Raw genomic sequence first — 8,206 nt, forward strand, 5'->3', positions numbered from 1 at the left:
AAATAAAATGACGTGAAAATGAAAATGATGCGAACGGGGAAACATGGTGATACGGACGCGTCACGACGAGTATGAGCACTCGTTGTGACTAACAGAAAACACAGATAACGGAAAATACAAAGATACAGATGAGGATGTGCTCTACCCGGGGTATTTAAACAGGGGCATCTTCACGGACGCTTTGGCATTCCGGTCGGGTTGGACACGGACTGGCAGTGATGCTGATGACGATGAAGATGGCTCCGCTGACAATTCGTTGGCATCATCTCGACGCGCTCCATCAGTTACTTTCCTTTTTTCCTTTAATATTGTAATTATTTTTATAGTATAGTATAGTATACTATACTATGTTGTCTATGAAAATCATACTGGACATTTGTAACAACGTGGACTCAGCTAATCAGTCATTAAATAGAGTGATCCAGACTAAAACTATGTTAAACACCAGAAATCCCATGAAGGTCCAAATAAATTACAAAACTAAAATTTTTATGGTTGATTAAATTAATTATAATATTAAACCTCTATATTTAAAAAAGTTAAAATAATTTTAGTAAAAACTTGATTAAGTGTAATGACATGGAAATACAAACATAAAAATAATATAAATAGTTTTTAAAACGTCATTGTTTTACCTGAGATTTCTTAAAAGGTTATTAGTGAAAAACGTGTTCATGATTAGGGGATTTGATATTATTATTTTTATGATGCATTAATTTCATCTATTTTCCAAATAATAGTCACTTTCAATGATCATAGAATAAGAAAATTATGGTATATTTGGTGCCGGTGGATATTCTCCTCCAAAAATCTCAAAAACCATAAAACTTATCTTGCTAAACCATTTCTTAATTAAAATGATTTCATAAGTAGTCTAGTTATTGTTATATTGAAGGAATAACTAGGTTCTGGTACTTTTTCCTTTATTGACTTATGTACTTCTAAAAATACAATTCAACTACTGATTGAGCATAACTATAGTAAGATTTAACAAGAATAAGTGTACTAATGATAATTATCTTTATTATTTTTATATCTTGCATTAAATTAATTTACAAGTTTTAGATAATAATTCATGTATAAAAATTCCAAAGAAAATGAATTAAGCAGTATTTTTCAAATGCGTCTACATCACAGAATATAATTCTGAAAATTTGGACTCAGTTTAAATCTATAAATGGACAAAAAGAAATAATTTATGTAAGTGGGGTTTATAATAGCCCATTGCACCTTGAACTGAAAAGCGATGGTGCTACTTTCTCTCTCCGGTAGAACACCAATTGAAATATAAAGTTTAATGAGAATTCATTGGTATTTACATTATTCCCTAAAAGCCCTCTTTCAAGATGAGCTCAACACTATGGATATTATTTTTGAGTGTGTGAGAGTTTAATCGTATTTTTTATTCCAATATATTATCATTTTTCTATTGTACAAGTGAATTAGATTGCTATCCAAAAACTTGCACATACCATTACTCATTAACTGTACTCTACATGATTGAGGCCATATACTCATGTCACTTCAATCATAGTGTTTTGTTGTCTGATATTTGTCCTATATCCAGATGAAATTGGGATGGTTTATGATACAGGATATCGGATATCAAAAGGATATTTAATATCCTTCCAATATCAGAAATGGGGAAAGATATAGTAGGAGGTCCGACGAGGCAGATGCTGGTAATAGATATCAGATAGTGAAAATTCATACCAAAAATCAGTATCCATATATTGATATCAGGTATTTTAATATTCGTTTAAAAAATAAGCACCTCTTGTCCTGTGTGGAAAACCCAAAATGATTTTGAAGAATCTTATCTGAAAAAAATATTTATGCTCCGTCATCATGTTGAATGCATATCAATAAGTCAGATTGGGCCCCACTATCTATGGGCATATTAAGGGCCAACTAGAATAAATAACATGTTTTTGTTCATTTTCTATTAATGATGTCCATTAAGAAATGTTATTAGTGCTCAGATAGATTATATATCTAACTACTAAAGCATAAATAAATATTTACAAGTAACCCGCTGAAAATATAAATTCTTTAAAATGTATTTCTAATTCTATGTCGGATATTGAAAAAAACTGATACCCAACACATATATGCAATATTGTCATCCCTCCTAGACACAAAGATGGATGCCAGTATCAGGACGAGAAATGATTTTGGATATTTTTGGTGTAGTAACCGATATCTGATATCGTCATCTGATATCTGGGTATCAGTAAAAATGGATATTGTATAAACCCATTTGCGATATTCACTTCAGCATCTGTCATGGTATAGGGCTTGGGAATGCGAAGTATAGTGAATGGTGTGAAAGAAATGAAGGGTGATCGTTGACTGAAACTACTAGAACTATTCAATGGTGTGAAAGGAATAAATCCACAGGATTATATCTTTCAATTTAATTATGTTTAAATGAAGGGTGATAGCTGACTAAAACTACTAGAATTATGTACAATAAAATCAATCCATCCTACGTGTTGCTATAGTTCCGGATCATCCCGGACGTGGACAAAGGATGGGACAAGATGAATTTCATCCCATCCTACGTGCGATGTTAGCTCAGGGATGAAGGACGGGACGGTTTTTTGTCCACCGACAAAAAACCGTCTCGTCCAATAATCTCGGGATGGTTTTTCGTCCCGTCCAGTCCTCCCGGGACAAATTTTCATCCCAAAATTTGTCCCGGACAAAAAAAAACCCATTTTATATTTTTAACATATTGATATATATTTTTATAAGTATTTTAAGGGAAATATGGAGGAGAGAGAATGCAAATGGACATATGTACGATTAATTCTGAATGGCGTCAGTTTGCACGCGCGAAAAAACACAATGACCTTGATGCAAATTGTCATAGCAAGGCCACGTGGCAAGATCTCAACCGTCGGATGTGAATCCGACAGTTTTTTGTCCACATCCGTCCATCCATCATCCGAGACCTCCGGACGGACAGTTTTTTCATCCCATGGGACGAAAACTGTCCATCCGGTGGTCCCCGGGATGAAGTTTTGTCCCGAAATTCGTTCGTATCCTCGGACAGGACTATATTTTTGTCTCCGGACGAAAATACCGTCCCGTCCGCGTCCCTGAATTATACGAGTTGCTTAGAATTTTAGCCATCCGATTGGAGCGAATAATTTTATCAACTGAAATCCGATATCATCCCATATCCGGGTATTGCTAAAGACAGATATTGCGAACACAATTCAATGGTGTGAAAGATATAAATTCACAGTATTATATCGTTGAATTGAATACTGTTTAGGTGAAGGGTGTTAGTTGTCTGAAACTACTAGAACTATGTACAATTAAAATCAAACCACAAGTCAAGTCGCTGAAATCGCTGAAAGTGCGTTGCTTAGAATTTTAGCTATATTATTTGAGCGAATCATTTCATCAAACTTCTGCTCGGAATGTTCAATAATGTGAATCGACGCAATTTTTAATTTTTTTTTCAAAGACTGAGAATAAAGTTCATGGTCAATTTTTTCTTGAGGAGGCTGAGAAACTAAGGCGAACAATTCTTGGCTACAAAAACCAAATTCCTCGTTTATTTATACAGAACGTTTATGGAACCCTTTTGGTTGAAAAATCGAGCATGCAGCCGAAAATAAACTCCGCGTATGCAAGATTTGAGCATTAATATTCCGGCAGAGGCATGAGGGCATTCACTTCGGGGTGAGAAGGACGATAAAGGTGGAGACAGAGGAGTAAATAAATAATTAATAGACAAACGAAACAAAAGGGCAAACTGACAAGGACTTCTGATCATAAATACGACGATCACTTAAAACAGATTTTTTCATCAAATATGAAATGAAAAAACTATTGTACTATCAACATCTCAGACATTCTCATATAACTTACAAATTCTTTGTCAACGGGCCACTAAAAGCAGTATTGATCTGTCAACAAACCCTCCGTAATTATTCAATTCACCTAAATCTAAAGTTGGCCTTATTGGAGTAGATACGATGTATCAAACTGAGTACCTTTCCAGAATGAATTATCTGACGCAGTCTTTGAAGTCAAGGATCATCGGCGTATCAAAAAAAAGCGATAGAAAAAGTGGAAGATGAAATCTACAATGATTTTGATTTCTACTGCAACACTACCTTGGGAAAACAGGAAGCTGTTTCGAGATCTTGTATCATAAATGACAAATCTTTCATTGGTTAATCGTCGTTTAAACTGGGAAGGATGGTGTAGTGGACATGGATAGCGGTTCATCTGTTTAATGGTTGACTTCGATGGTGTACGAGTCATTCTCCTGGATATCATTTCAACCCAATCACCAATTAAAACCACGAAAAGAAAAAGAATATTCTCTCGAACGATATTAATGACTCATTTTTAGTGGCAAGGAGAGGGGACAATTTGTTCTTTCAACGCGTGGGCTAACGAGTGATGTAACGCGCTATTCGCCTCACAGGAATATTGTCATTTATTATAAAGACAGCTAAGGGACACCAGCTAAGGGAATATTGTCCGGGTTCAGATCGGAGAAAAAACCACCGGATTCACATCCGACGGTTGAGATCTCGCCACGTGGCCTCGCAATGAAAATTTGCATCAAACTCCCTGTATTTTTTAGCGCATGCAAACTGACGATACTCACAATTAATTGTACATATGTACATTTATATTCTCTCTCCTCTATATTTATCTTTAAAAACTTACAAAAATCTATATTAATATATAAAAAATATGAAATAGATTTTTTTCGTCCCGGACAAATTTTGGGACAAAAATTCATCCCAGGAGGACTGGACAATACGAAAAACCATCCCGGTATGATTGCAGGGACGGTTTCCTATCGTTGGACGAAAAACCATCCCGTCTGTGACGATCTGGAACTATAGCTACACCTCAGTAACCAAGGATATCTCCTTCTATTCTTTAGCAATGCAAGTAGTGTGCAGTCGTCACCGGCCTGGGGCCGCTGTCCCGGCGCACGTCCATGAGCGCGCGGCCCCTGGGACCGGCGGCCCCCCGGCGACTCCGTCTCGCGTCCTGCTCTGTGGACGGGACGCGGTGACGCGGCCCTTTATAATATAGAAGCCCTAGAAGGGAGTTTCCAACGACTCTGCAGAACTCGCGGTCCCCCCTTCAGACCATAGTCCACAGGCTACCGTCCAGAGTCCAGACTGGGTTCCCCCCTGCAGACAGCGGAGTGCACTACCCAGCTCTTAGTTGATGAGGTAAAAATCAAGTTTCATTATCTTCTTCTTCTTCTTCTTCTTCTTCTTCTTCTTCTTCTTCTTCTTCTTCCTCTTCCTCTTCCTCTTCCTCTTCTTCCCTCTTCCTCTTCTTTTTCCCTCTTCCTCTTCTTCTTCCCTCTTCCTCTTCTTCTTCCCTCTTCCTCTTCCTCTTCCTTTTCGTGTTTGAACTTTGAATGTGGTCTTTTCTGGAATTTAGGTAGTGGAAGAGGAAGAGGAAGAGGAAGAATAAGAATAAGAAGAGGAGAAGAAGAGAAATTTGGAAGAGGAAGAGGGGGAAGAAGAAGAAAAGGGAGGAGAAGAAGAGGAAGAAGGAGAAGAGGAAGAAGAGGAGGGGAAGAGAATTATCTATTTTCTCAAGTAAAAATTCAAAAAAAGTATAAATGAATGAGAAATTGAGAACTCTGGGCCCCAGAGTCTGGGGTGCGGTCGACTGACCAGGGAAGCGGCCCCGGGGCCGGAACGGCGTCCCATCCAACGACCCCCCTTCACCGCCGGGGCCGGGGCCGTGTCATCCGGGGCCGTGAGCCCCCGGGGCCAGGGTCGGGACCGCGTCCCGTCACGCGTCCCAGCCCTCCGCGGGGCCGGGGCCGCGTCCCGTCCGGACGGCCGCACACTGTTATGCAAGTCATGAAGTAAAATTATTTTGACGCATAGAATACCGAGTGATGTGACGTAGATCCGCACGCAGAATCGGAATTTATTCGTTTATTATTGCGTAAAAGTGTATCCTAAACTCCCCTGTTCCCCTATTAATAGCGTATCCTCCACACCAAGGAACACACAAACACAAAGCTTCAAAGAGAAACATGGGTTGCACGAACTCCACATTCTGTCCAAGCCCTCCTCTCACGCCAAAGCAGAAGCTCAGAGTGCTCTCTCTCGCCGTAGACGCGGCCACTCGTCGCAACGGCGAGCTCTGCCGCCGCGTTCTCTGGCTGGTGGAGTTCAACGCCGCGCCGAACCCAAAGCCGGTGCGCGGCGTGCGAACCACAGACCACCACGTCGATCCATCTCGCGGGCTCTGGTGCCGCTTTTACCTACCGGCCGAGCCGGTCGCCGAGCCCCTGCCGGTCATCATCTTCTTCCACGGCGGAGGCTTCGCCCTCCTCTCCGCGGCCACCCGAGAGTTTGACTCCTTCTGCCGCCGCCTCTGCCGACAGATGTCCGTGGCCGTCGTCTCCGTCAACTACCGCCTCTCTCCAGAGAACCGCTTCCCGGCCCAGTACGACGATGGACTCGACGTCATCCGCTTCCTCGACTCCGCCAAGGCGACCGGCTCCCCCGTCCAGAACCCTCTTCTCCAAGAATTCCTCAACAGCGCCGATTTGTCGATCTGTTTTCTCGTCGGGGACAGCGCAGGCGCGAACATCGCCCACAACGTGGCTCGGCGATGGGTCGAGGGCGAGCACGCTCATGTCAAGCTGGCGGGTCTGATCGGCCTCCAGCCCTTCTTCGGGGGAGAGAGAAGAGTGCCCTCCGAGTTGAGAATAACGGCTCACTCCATCGTCGGTGTGAAGCGAACGGACTGGCTATGGAAGGCTTTCCTTCCAGAGGGTGCGACCAGAGACCACTCAGCGGCGAACCCTGTCGCCTCGGCCAAAGAGCTCAGCGAAGGATTCCCCCCCGTGATGATCATGGGGGGAGACCTCGACCCCCTCCTCGACTGGCAGCGGATCTACTACGAGAGCCTGCTGAAGAACGGCAAAGAGGCGGAGTTTGTCGTGTATCCCGGCGCGTTCCACGGCTCTTACATCTTCCCCAAGCTCCCCGGCTCGTCGGAGGTCATCTGTGATGTTAAGAGCTTCGTCAACCGTCAGATCTGCCGGAACCGGCAGGGAATTCTCGCCTTGAAAAGGGCATGAAGGAGAATAATGTAACGTGCGCGTATTTTTCACCAACTTACGATCAAGGGTTGAGATGGGTTCCTCTTCCGAGTAGGCTAGACTTCTGTAGCGGTTGCCGACATTCCACGGGATGTCGAGAATGACTTTGTCGGGGACTCGGGCCCAAAATCCATGTAAAAACATAGCAAAAGTGCCGGCTAAGATTGCTTCTACTTTAAATGCCAGGATAGAATTATAGTATACGTCGAACTTGGGCTACAAACATCCAATTTGCGCGACTCAGAGCTCTCATTTAATAAAAATAAGTCATAAAATGTTGCGTGCATTAGGTGTCTCATTTTTTTTCTTTCTTTGAATCTGCCGCATAGTGTTAGAGACCCATGACCTTCTATTCATTAAAGCTTTCGTTCCTTGTGAAAAGCAGGGATGCCTAGTCATAGAGTGTGAAGTAGACGGTGTGGACCTGAAAGACGAGCCACATGACCCTTATCGCCTAGTCGTAGGACCCTAGTCGAGAGGGGGTCCCCCTTGTGGAAGCAACCACAGATGACCTAAATTTACAATATTTCATGACAAAAAATATGTTTTACGTATGATTCTTAATTTGAACTTCAAGATACTAACACTAGTCAGGGACTCATCTGCTTAAGTCTTATATTCATCATTATTTATTTATTAGATTACGAATCAAAACTGCTAATATATTATTTATGGTCGGACCATCCCTAGTGAAAGGTGCACCGACGTAGGAGTTGTCTTTCGTGATCTGTAAGTTTATTCTGCTGTGTTTTTTTTTCTCTCTTTTATTAGCGACACCCTTCTCCCCTCAACTGCGCTAACCTTCGGGATGTTATTCTTGTAATGGTGACTCTTCTTACAGTGTGTTTACTCTATATCATTTCCCTCTATTCTAAGAGCTCTCCCATCTTATTTTTCCCATTTCTTGAAATGGTAAGCCCTTCCCTCGATGTCTTATCGATCTCCAAAGGTCTCGGTAAGAGCTTTGAACCATGTAAGTGGTAAATGGTGGTTTGGAGATGAGGAATTAGGTGTTGATTCTTCGTGCAGTAGGAGCGTATTCATTTTTGTCTTTATGGAAGTTCATAAATATATGAAGATTAA

At 41.8% G+C, this 8,206-nt stretch overlaps 1 pseudogene across 1 annotated transcript; it reads left to right on the forward strand.

Moving 5' to 3' along the window:
- Positions 1–5,075: 5,075 nt before the first annotated feature.
- Positions 5,076–7,296, forward strand: LOC144706862 (putative carboxylesterase 18 pseudogene; annotated as a pseudogene). Its single transcript, XR_013582334.1, has 2 exons — positions 5,076–5,219; positions 5,437–7,296. The product of XR_013582334.1 is annotated as a putative carboxylesterase 18 pseudogene (transcript).
- The last annotated feature ends 910 nt before the right edge of the window (positions 7,297–8,206 follow it).

Source organism: Wolffia australiana, chromosome 8 (assembly GCF_029677425.1).
Source record: "Wolffia australiana isolate 7733 chromosome 8, ASM2967742v1".
Lineage (NCBI taxonomy): Eukaryota > Viridiplantae > Streptophyta > Magnoliopsida > Alismatales > Araceae > Wolffia > Wolffia australiana.